Source organism: Bison bison, unplaced genomic scaffold, assembly GCF_000754665.1.
Source record: "Bison bison bison isolate TAMUID 2011002044 unplaced genomic scaffold, Bison_UMD1.0 scf7180017864471, whole genome shotgun sequence".
NCBI classification, from domain to species: Eukaryota; Metazoa; Chordata; class Mammalia; order Artiodactyla; family Bovidae; genus Bison; species Bison bison.
The window spans coordinates 29,289,727-29,300,694 of record NW_011495032.1 but is presented as its reverse complement, the minus strand read 5'-3'; the positions used below and the strand labels follow the sequence as shown (position 1 = coordinate 29,300,694).

Genomic DNA, 10,968 nt, shown 5'->3' with positions numbered 1-10,968 from the left:
ATATATAATAGATCATAGATTTTATAATATAGAATATATAATATTCTACTATACAAATATATATCATATATAATAGAATGTAATACATATAATGTTAAACATTATATAAATATTATACATTCATATAAAATATATGTAATATTGTATAGATAGCTCAGTTGGTAAAGAATCTGGCTGCAATGTAGGAGACCCTGGTTCGATTCCTGGGTCAGGAAGATCCTCTGGAGAAGGGATAGGCTACCTACCCACTCCAGTATTCTTGGGCTTCCCTTGTAGTTCAGCTGGTAAAGAATCCGCTTGCAATGTGGGAGACCTGGGCTCCATCCCTGGGTTGGGAAGATCCCCTAGAGAAGGGAAAGGCTACCCACTCCAGTATTCTGGCCTGGAGAATTCCAGGGATTGAATAGTCCATGGGCTCGCAAGGAGTCCCAAGCAACTGAGTGACTTTCACTTTCAATATATGAAAATGGGCTTGCTTCCCAGGTGGCACTAGCAGTAAAAAACCTGCCTGCCAATGCAGAAATGTAAGAGACTCCAGTTTGATCCCTGGGTTGGGAGGATCCTCTGGAGGAGGGCACAGCAACCCATTTCAGTGTTCTTGCCTGGAGAATCCCATGAATAGATGAGCCTGGCAGGCTACAGTCCATGGGGTCACACAGAGTCGGACACAACAGAAGCAACTTAGCACACACACAAAATATATTAAAATAATATAAATATGTATTATTTATTATTATAAGAATTAGCAATTAAGCATCTGCTACATGACAAGGAATATTTCTAATATGTACAACAGTCCTTCAAATGGGTATTAGCATTGTTGTTTTTACAGATGAAGAAACCAAGGCTCTGAAAGTTAAAAGATTTATCCAGGATCCCAGATCAGGGCTATCTTAGTCTTTCCATTATAAAATGCCATGAGTTGTGCCTACATACCAGTGAGTCTGCTCATCTTAGTGACAATAAAGCAGAACATTCAAATATCACCTTCCAAAGAAGTCATCCTGAAGCCGGTACTATCATTCCAATAACTAATGCTTGTAACATTTCTAGTATGTGTTGTGGAAAGTGCCCCAGAACTGTGAGCCGCATAACACAATCTCTTTATTTTAAATGCATGTCACACATTTAATAAAAACACAGTGGAGATACCCTGACTTCAAGCAGTGTGATTTTTTTCAGGCCCCTCCTCTGTATACTTTGATTGGGTATATCTGGGCTAGAGCCCAGGAATTCGTACTTTCACCAAGTATGCAAGTGACTGTAATCATTAAGAAAGTTTTAGAGATAGTGGTGTAAAGATGCATGAGTTTTGGATCAGAAGGACTCAGGCTACAGATGATCTAGGTCTGTCTTTTTTCTAATTGTACACTCCTGGGAAACCCATTTAAAGCTTAAAGCCCCTGAGCATCAGTTTCCTCATCTATAAAATGAATATTAATGTTTATCAACAGCTGCCAAACAGACTGTGATAAGGATGAATGAGATTATGGGTGTGAAATGCTAGTACAGTGCCCGGCACAGAGTAGGCGCTTAATAAATGCCATTTCTATTGTTACTTAGTCACCCACTCTCAATTTTGTCCTCAAATTTGTCCTCTGTGGTTTTTTGTTATTTCCAAAAATTAAGTCCACAATAAAAGAATATGAGGATACATAAAAAATAATATGGTAACGTGTACTTAATTTAAAAATAAACAACTAAAGATTTTCTTAGGAAAAATGATAGATGATTGATAAATGATAGAGACAAGGATATATAATCTTTTTTTGGTGATTGTACTTACTTTTAAAATATCATTATTAGAATATAATTACAATGTTGTGTTAGTTTCTGCTGTACAACAAAGTGAAACAGTTATATATATACATATATTCCCTCCCTTTTGAGCTTCTCTCCCACCCCCCACCCCCATCCCACCCCTCTAGGGCATCGGATAGCACCAAGCTGAGCTCCCTGTGGTATACAGCAGCTTCCCACTAGCTGTCTAATTTACACATGGTAGTGTATATATGGGGCTTCCCTGGTGGCTCAGAGGGTAAAGTGTCTGCCTGCAATGCAGGAGACCCAGGTTCGATCCCTGGGTTGGGAAGATCCCGTGGAGAAGGAAATGGCAACCCACTCCAGTACTCTTGCCTGGAAAATCCCATGGACGGAGAAGCCTGGTGGGCTACAGTCCATGGGGTCTCAAAGAGTCGGACACGACTGAGCGACTGAGCGAGCGAGTGTATATATGTCAGTGCTCCGTGATATATAATCTTTAGGATTAGAAAATGCTCTAGAAATATGAAACCAAGATTTAAAACAGTTTGACACTCAAGAGAATAACAAGTTTCTGGGGGCAGGGTGGGGAACACCACCTTCTACAAAAGATAGAAGCAACCCAAGTGTTCAAGGATGGAAGGGTAAACAAAATGCAGTGTATATATACAATATACAATATTGTGTATATATACAAGAGGATATCATTTATTCTTAAAAAGGAAGGATATTCTGATACATACTGCAGTGAGGATGCACACGGTGGATATTACGCTAAATGAAATAAGCCACCACACAAAAGGACAAATATTGTATAATTCCATTCATATGAGGTATGTGTCAGATTCATAGACAGAAAGTGGTGATTGCTGGGAGTCACAGTTGAATAGTTGCAGTTTCAGTTTTACAAGCTGAATGGCGTTCTAGAGATGGATGGTGGTGACGGCTGCACAATAAAGTAAGAAGACTTACTGACTGCCCTTGTGCTGTACACTGTAAAATGGCCAAAAGAGATGGCATATTTTGTATATTTTACACAATTTCTTAAAAACTTAAAAACCCAGATTGATATCAAAATCACAGTGGAGGTGAAATTGAGGAAAGTCTTATTTTCTGTTTGTTGTTGCTCCATCACGTCCCGTTCTTCGTGATCCTTTGGACTGTAGCCCACCAGGCTTCCCCGTCCATGGGATTTTTCAGGCAAGAATACTGGAGTGGATTGGCATTTCCTCCTCCACATCTCCTGCCTCTCTTGCATTGCAGGTAGATTCTTTACTGCTGAGCCACTGGGGAAGTGTCTTGCTTGGTTTGTTTTTCTAGGACAAAGAGTGCCATGTGAGATTCTGTGGCTTAGAAAAGCATTTGGTGCAAACTTTTTAAAAGGATCAAGTAAGTTCTCAAAAGGGTGACCTTCTTTGGTTGCCTCTGTTTTTCTTTTTAAAGCTTTGTGTTTACCCAAGATATATTGTTGGGCAAGATAGGAGGTTAAGACTAGAATACTTGTTCTGATTTTACTACCTCAGCCCAGGAGAGTGCTTTGAGAAGAATGGCTGTGGATCAGAGCACACCCTAAGGAAAACTTGGAGCAAGTGGCATCTGCAATCTTAAAATGCAGGGATCTGTGCAGAGTTCAGCATGGCAGGGATGGGGGAGGGTGTCCATGCAGCTAAATACAGGGCAGGTGCATCAGGGGCACAGGCTGTGGATTGCTCTGCGTGGGACCCTGTTTTCACCATGGCCTACAGCAGCAGTGGAGGCTACTTCATGTGAACCTCAAGCTGGAGAACAGGGCATTGCCCCTCCCTTTCAATTATCTTCAGCTGATTTTCTTCAAGACTAGCATTTAACATGGTAGATGAAATATGTTTTGATGAGTGTGACATTGAAGCAATTCAAAGATCCCAAAGTATGATAGCATTGGCTTATTGCCTAACTTAAAAGCTGTGACAAGATGAAAGTCTCCCTTCACTGCGTTTTTTTTTTTTTTTTTTTTTAGTAAAAACATGAACAAATTTCCCAAGACAATTAGGCAAAAGTTTGAGGCTATTCTTCTTTCTCTCTTTCTACACTAAGATTGTGGGTTCTAGTGTAAAGAAACTGCCCGAGATGGAACTGGCAGGGTTGCAAAATGGGGAAGTACGGGGAAAATTGGGTAGAAGGAGAAAAAAGTAGAAAACAAAGTCAAGTTGGCTGATTTTGCCATTCACCTGCCAGTGAAATTTTATTGCTTCCTGGAAGAACCTCCTGAGGGTGACATACATGTAAAACCAGCTGACAGTATATGTGGATATTCCTAGTGGGTCTTAGTTACATGATATATGTCTGTTACCTTGAGTGAAACTCTTTTGGGCAAAATTCAGAAAACGTTAAAAAATGGTATCCCATTATGTGTGTGTACATACACCAAATGCATTATATATAGTACATGAATACTATATGTATATGTACATAAAATATACATATATACTGTAATATATATTACAGTCTCTTTATCAGTGTTCAGTTGCTGATAATAGAAACCACCAGTTCAAACACAACATACTTGGATGTCAACTTCTGGGCTTTCACAGAAGCCTCTTCGGCTTATGAGATGTTTGGACGAGCTGAAGAAGCAGCCTTTAATCTGACTTCCAGGAAAGCCTCTCAGAATGCCACCATAGAATGGGCTGTCCAGAGAGCTGCTCTCTCTGCTTACAGCCCCAAAGGTAGGAAAGCATGAAGATGCTGCCTTGCTGGGGGTTCCAGATCCACATTACCTGAGCCACTGTGCCCCCAGCAAAATGGAAGTCCCACACCCTGCTGCTCCACAGCCTGGGATCTCTGCTATTGTTATTCCAGAAAAACCCAACGTCACTGACTGATGGCAGAAATACAGCCTCCCTCTCATCTGGCCTTCTTAATCTCAGGCAGGCACATATGTTTGGGAGGTTAGGTCACATCTGGAATTCAAGCTGTAAGGCAGGGGTTGGAAAATGTATAGATTTCAGTGTTGCGGGCCCACCAGTAAGCCTCACACACACATGTGGCACAAATGAGTCATAAGTGTATCAAGAAATAGCTATATCCTCAGCCTTCTGGGTAGCCACAAAAGGCTGGGTAGCCAAAGGCCAATTGGCCAGTAACCTCCTCACCTAGTGCTCACTAGAAGGTAGCCTGAACAAAGTGGGGACAGGAGACTGATGGTTCTCTTCTCAGTTCCTATGGATAAATACAAGAAGCATCTGGCCCATGATGCTCTGCTGTGATATGTGAAGCCAAGCATGTGTCCAGTTACCTAGGCTTCTTAAGAAGCCTACTGCTGACTGAGACACTGACCCTCGTGGACAAAAAACACTCTAGCTGGTGAGTAATTTCATGGTAAGGCGCAGTCAGGGGCTGAGAAAGGCCAGCTTCTCATAAGTACAGCTCTGGGTAGATGTTCCCAATCTCTGTCTTATGTTTACTTATATTTGTTCGCTTAGAGATGTCTGAACTAGTTGCAGAGTGACTGCTCTGTCAACACACACACACTGTGCAAATTAGAACTCCATTATTATTTGTAAATATTTGATATGAAGAAATTTAACTGCATTTATCTATTTGTATTATCACAAAAAATATTGTCACATTTGTCAATGACAGAACAAGAAAGCAGTTAGGCTCTAAATACAATTTTTAATTTTTGAATGCTTTCAAAAAATTTAAAATTATTTCATCAGTTATTTATGTAAAGTGTCCTGTCAACAGTGATAACCAAGAATTGATAAAATATCTTGATCAAAAAATTGCATATAGCCATTTCAAACATACAACTTGATATTTAATAGTTATGTCTAGAAAGCAAGATCAAGCTTCTCATTAAGGAACTTGGAAAAATTAGTGTGTTTGGGAATTTTATACAAAGTCAATACTTAAAGTCTTCCTTAATAATACTTGGAATTTTACTGATTTTAGTTCTTGTTATATCATACATAATTTTGTTCTACAAGGCTCCAAATAAACACCAAAATACTCTCCCACTTGGTGCTATAAGAACTGCCATTTCCTGTGTGCACCATGACCTAAAAAAGATAAACCATGGGATAGGGTAGAATGAACCAATGTGCAAAATAGGCTGCACTGTCACAGACACAAGGTTTCACAGGAAACATAAGAAAATTATTTACTTGCAACATTAACATTCTAAGGATACTGCTCCTGGCTCCTCTCCCTTTTAAAATTCAGATGTCAGAATTAACACATGTACCACCATCAATATTGTTCCATCTCAAAAACCCTGGGAGAAATAATTTTCAGATCATATATGGTCTCCCTTTGCTGCCAAATCTTGTTGACCCTCCTCTGTTTAGCTGAGTACAGCCCTGAAAACCCAACCCAGTGACCCCCTTCCTGCCCCGCCCCCAACTTCCTCTTATCTTCTGCTTCGGACCTTGTCATACATCAGTTTATCTTTCAACATACAATAATGGCATCTTATGAGCAACTTGAGAGGCTCTCTATTTTCATTTCTTTCTATCCCCCACAGTTTTGGGTATATATTAAGCTCTTAGTGGTTACCACTAATTGCCAAAATGCTGTTTGGGAAATCAAATATTAGAAATGGATTAAGATCAGCTAGTATGTGGCTCAGATGGTAAAGAATCTGTGGGAGACCCAAGTTATATCCCTAGGTTGGGAAGATCCCCTGGAGAAGGGAATGCTACCCATTTCCGTATTCTTACCTGGAGAATTCCATGGACAGAGGACCCTGGCAGGCTACAGTCCATGGGGCTGCAAAGAGTTGGACACAACTGAGAAATTAACACTTTCACTTTCTTTTCACTTTTAATCATTTTTCTTTCTATTTTAAGTATAATACATATTCATTCTTGAAATATGAAAAATAAAACATAAAGAATTAAAATTACTCAATTCTACTATTGAGAAATACCACTTTCTACATTTTTATCCCTTTTCTTCTTTTTATACACCTCTTGCCATTATTTAAAACATAATTTGGAAAAAAACATGAAAACAAAATTTGGAAAGAAAAGCAGGAGAATAAAATTTGAATCCTCTACATATAGTCAAGTGTTTGTTTTTCCATTTAATAGAAGTGTTAAAGTTTTTCCCACATCAAGTAAATTATGGTATATCTAGGTATTTTACAAATATTAAAATGATGTCTTAGAACAGCGCTTCCCACATTTTCATGAGCACACAAATCACTTGGGATATTGTAAAAATACAGGTTCCGGTTCAATAGTTCTGAGATGGGTTCCAAGAGTCTGCATTCCTAACAACCTCCCAGAAGATGCTGATCCTGCTAGTCTGTGGACCACATTCTGAGTAGCAAGGGCTTAGAAGATATATATTCCATTAACGAGGAACACTTAAGTACTTCCCGGTGTTAGGCTATATGCAGTAAAATATGAAATCAATGGAGTGATAAGAATCCTTACATACAGTGTGGGAATAATACAAATATTTATCATGTGCATACCAAGGGTGCATACAGACACAAAGATAATTAAAAATCTAACTCCTAGTCCACGTCAATAGGTATCAATGTTTTCAAGACACTAGAGCATTCTATAGCGGTAGAAAGCCCATCACTGGTTTCCAGGGAACCAAAGGAAAGGCAAAAAGGGAGGAAACTTTCAGGGGTGGTGAATGTTCATAACCTTGATTGTGGTGGCATTTTCATGGATATTTTACTTATATGTGAAATCTGTTAAAACAACAGATTGTGCACTTTAAATATATGCAGTTTGCTGTTCGTCAATTATACTTCCATAAAGCTATTTTTTAAAGTATAGGGGAAGAAGTCACAAAATGCATTCCAGAAAGGTTGTATTAATTTACATCCTACCAGCAGCATACACAAGTGCCTGCCTCATTACCTGTCGGCACTGATTCCTAAAGGAAAAAAAAAAGTGCTAATTTAGAAAGGCAAAACCTCTCATTTGTTTGAATGTGTATGTCTCTGATTACTAACAGACTGAAATATTTTTATGTTGATCAGCTCATCACTCATTTTTATTTTGTAATGTGCTCTTTACTTAGATATGTCATAAATATATTACCCATTTTTTTTCTCGACTAAATGTTTACATTTGTGTGACATAACACAAATGGACATATTAAAAAGGTTTAAGAATCAAAAAATAAAAACAAAAGCCAATCCTAACACTGCTCAAAACACAACCAAAAAAAGGTCAAGACTCAAAATTAAACATAAAAAAAAAAATCAGTCTTTTACATTTATTTCTTTCACAAGGTGGCTGACTTATTAGCGTAAGACTGCATCAGAAGCAAGCCATATACATAAATGTATCCAACTTTGTATCTTTCATATTCACTCTTTCAGTTGGCTAATAAAGTAGGTTATTTTATCCCCTTTAGAGTTTGGTACTGAAATATTAACATATTTTGTGATTTAATCAAGAAGAGTCAGAATTTAGATTTATAAACTCCCCCATCTTTTATTTATTGATCCTAATTGTGTGAGAAATGGGTCCATGAAATCAAACTGGAGTTAAGTGGTTTTTGTTTTGAATCAACTGAATAAATACCAGAAAAGGAAAATATTTATATATTTTCCTGGAGTGGAAAGTAAATCTTAATCCTGAGAAGACTTATATATTATTAAATTGTTTTCCTTCCCTCTATACCTTCAGTCTCACAAGATTTTCTATACAGCAATGAAGAATGCTAATACTAGTAATACCAGTGAAAGAGGAATGCTAGTTCCTCCAAAGAATCCATAAATTTGTCCAATCCTTTGAAAATGAGTCATAATTAGCCATTAGAAAAAACTTACGTATGTATTTACTATTTAAAGAATGAAAATTTTAGTTCCCTAATATTTTCAACTCTTGTTCTGAAGCTTGTAAGATTAAATCATTTGGTCAAGTACATAAAACTAGATGATGTCCAATCTGGAATAAAAGTTCAGATTTCTTGATACACAAGCTGCAAAGCAGCAGAAAAGGAAATAATGTGGAAATCAATGATGTGGCTTAAACTCCAGAAAAATCAAATTCTTGAACCTTTACTTCCTCATCCATAAAATGAGGGAGGTGGATTAAATGATTGATGCATTTCCTTTCAGCTCTAACCTTTTCTAAATGCAGGGAGGATAAGCTGATAAAACCTGTGACAGATGCAGTCATATTGCTAGAGATTTTTTATTGCCAACTTGGGGTTTCTCAACTACTTTTCTTGTAAGTCCGTATGAGCTCAGGTTCAAATTCCAGCCCTATCCTATTTATATAGCCTTTATAAATAATTTATCCTCTTATTAGATAAGAGGAAATAAGGGTCCCAAGAGATTAATAGCAGCTATATGTCAAACAGTTAAGATAATGGAGAATATACCCAAATACTTAGCAGTGCCCAGCACAGAGTAAGATGTTCAGTGCATGTCTGTGTATCTGGGGTATTTCAGTCCATCCCAGCTGACATTAACAGAATGCCATAGACTGAGTAGCTTATAAACAACAGAAATTTATTTCTCACAAATAACTGTGGGAGAGGTTTGGAAGTCCAAGATCAAGGCTTTGGCAGGTTCTGTCTGGTGAGCGCCCCTCTCCTGGTTCACAGATGGTCATCTTCTCATTGACTTCACAGGGAGAAGTGATAGGGAGCTCTCTGAGGCCTCTTTCATAAGAACTAATCCAACTCATGAGACCTCCACCCTCATGATCTAGTCATCTCCCAAAGCTCTACCTCCAAATACAATCACAGTGGGGGTTAGGTTTCAATAAATGAATTTCAGGGATGGTGAGGGGGTGAGGCACAAACATTCAGACTTTTGGATGGGGGTAAAATAATACCAACATACACATGGTAAAACCTGCTATATCCCCAGCAATTCAAATATTAGACAGACAGGCATATGACAAACGTGAACAACTATTTCCACAAAAGAATTACACACATAACTGAAAAATAGCCCCCAGGTCTGGCTCACAAGAGTTCAGCTATATATATTTAGTTTAAAAGACTGTGAAATGGTGAGCGCAGAGGGGAAGAGGGAGAAAGGAAGAAAGGGAGAAAGAAATGACCTCAACAAAGAGGCAACCCACAGCCTATAAATCTTAAGGTATTTGGACTCCTTGCTATCTCTGTGTTATCTCGTCTCTGTTTCTCTTAGTTTGGTCCACAAACCACTTCCATCTAGAATGCTTGTTACAACTGCAGATGCCCGATACTCACTCATTTTTAACATGCTACCTCCTTAATTTTTATACATTTTTAACTTGCCTTTGACTGTGTGGATCACAATAAACTGGAAAATTCTGAAAGAGATGGGAATACCAGACCACCTGACCTACCTCTTGAGAAACCTATATGCAGGTCAGGAAGCAACAGTTAGAACTGGATATGGAACAAACTGGTTCCAAATAGAAGGAGTACTCAAGGCTGTATACTGTCACCCTGCTTATTTAACTTATATGCAGAGTACATAATGAGAAACACTGGGCTGGAAGAAGCACAAGCGGGAAAAAAGATTGCCAGGAAAAATATCAATAACCTTAGATATGCAGATGACACCACCTTTACGGCAGAAAGTGAAGAGGAACTAAAAAGCCTCTTGATGAAAGTGAAAGAGGAGAGTGAAAAACTTAGCTTAAAGCTCAACATTCAGAAAATTAAGATCATGACATCTGGTCCCATCACTTCATGGGAAATAGATGGGGAAACAGTGGCTGACTTTATTTTTGGGGGGCTCCAAAATCACTGCAGATGGTGATTGCAGCCATGAAATTAAAAGATGCTTACTCCTTGGAAGGAAAGTTATGACCAACCTAGATAGCATATTGAAAAGCAGAGACATTACTTTGCCAACAAAAGTCCGTCTAGTAAAGGCTATGGTTTTTCCAATGGTCATGTATAGATGTGAGAGTTGGACTGTGAAGAAAGCTGAGCGTCAAAGAATTGATGGTTTTGAACTGTGGTGTTGGAGAAGACTCTTGAGAGTCCCTTGGACTGCAAGGAGATCCAACCAGTCCATTCTAAAGGAGATCAGCCCTGGGTGTTCTTTGGAAGGACTGATGCTAAAGCTGAAACTCCAGTACTTTGGCCACCTCATGCAAAGAGTTGACTCATTGGAAAAGACCCTGATGCTGGGAGGGATTGGGGGCAGAGGGAGAAGGGGACGACAGAGGATGAGATGGCTGGATGGCATCACCGACTCGATGGACATGAGTCTGAGTGAACTCCGGGAGTTGGTGATGGACAGGG

General features: G+C 38.8%; 1 non-coding gene across 1 annotated transcript; it reads left to right on the top strand.

Annotated features, from left to right (window-relative positions):
- The first annotated feature begins 2,020 nt into the window (after positions 1–2,020).
- Positions 2,021–2,092, top strand: TRNAC-GCA. Its single transcript has one exon. It is a non-coding gene; the product is annotated as a tRNA-Cys (tRNA).
- Positions 2,093–10,968: the final 8,876 nt, after the last annotated feature.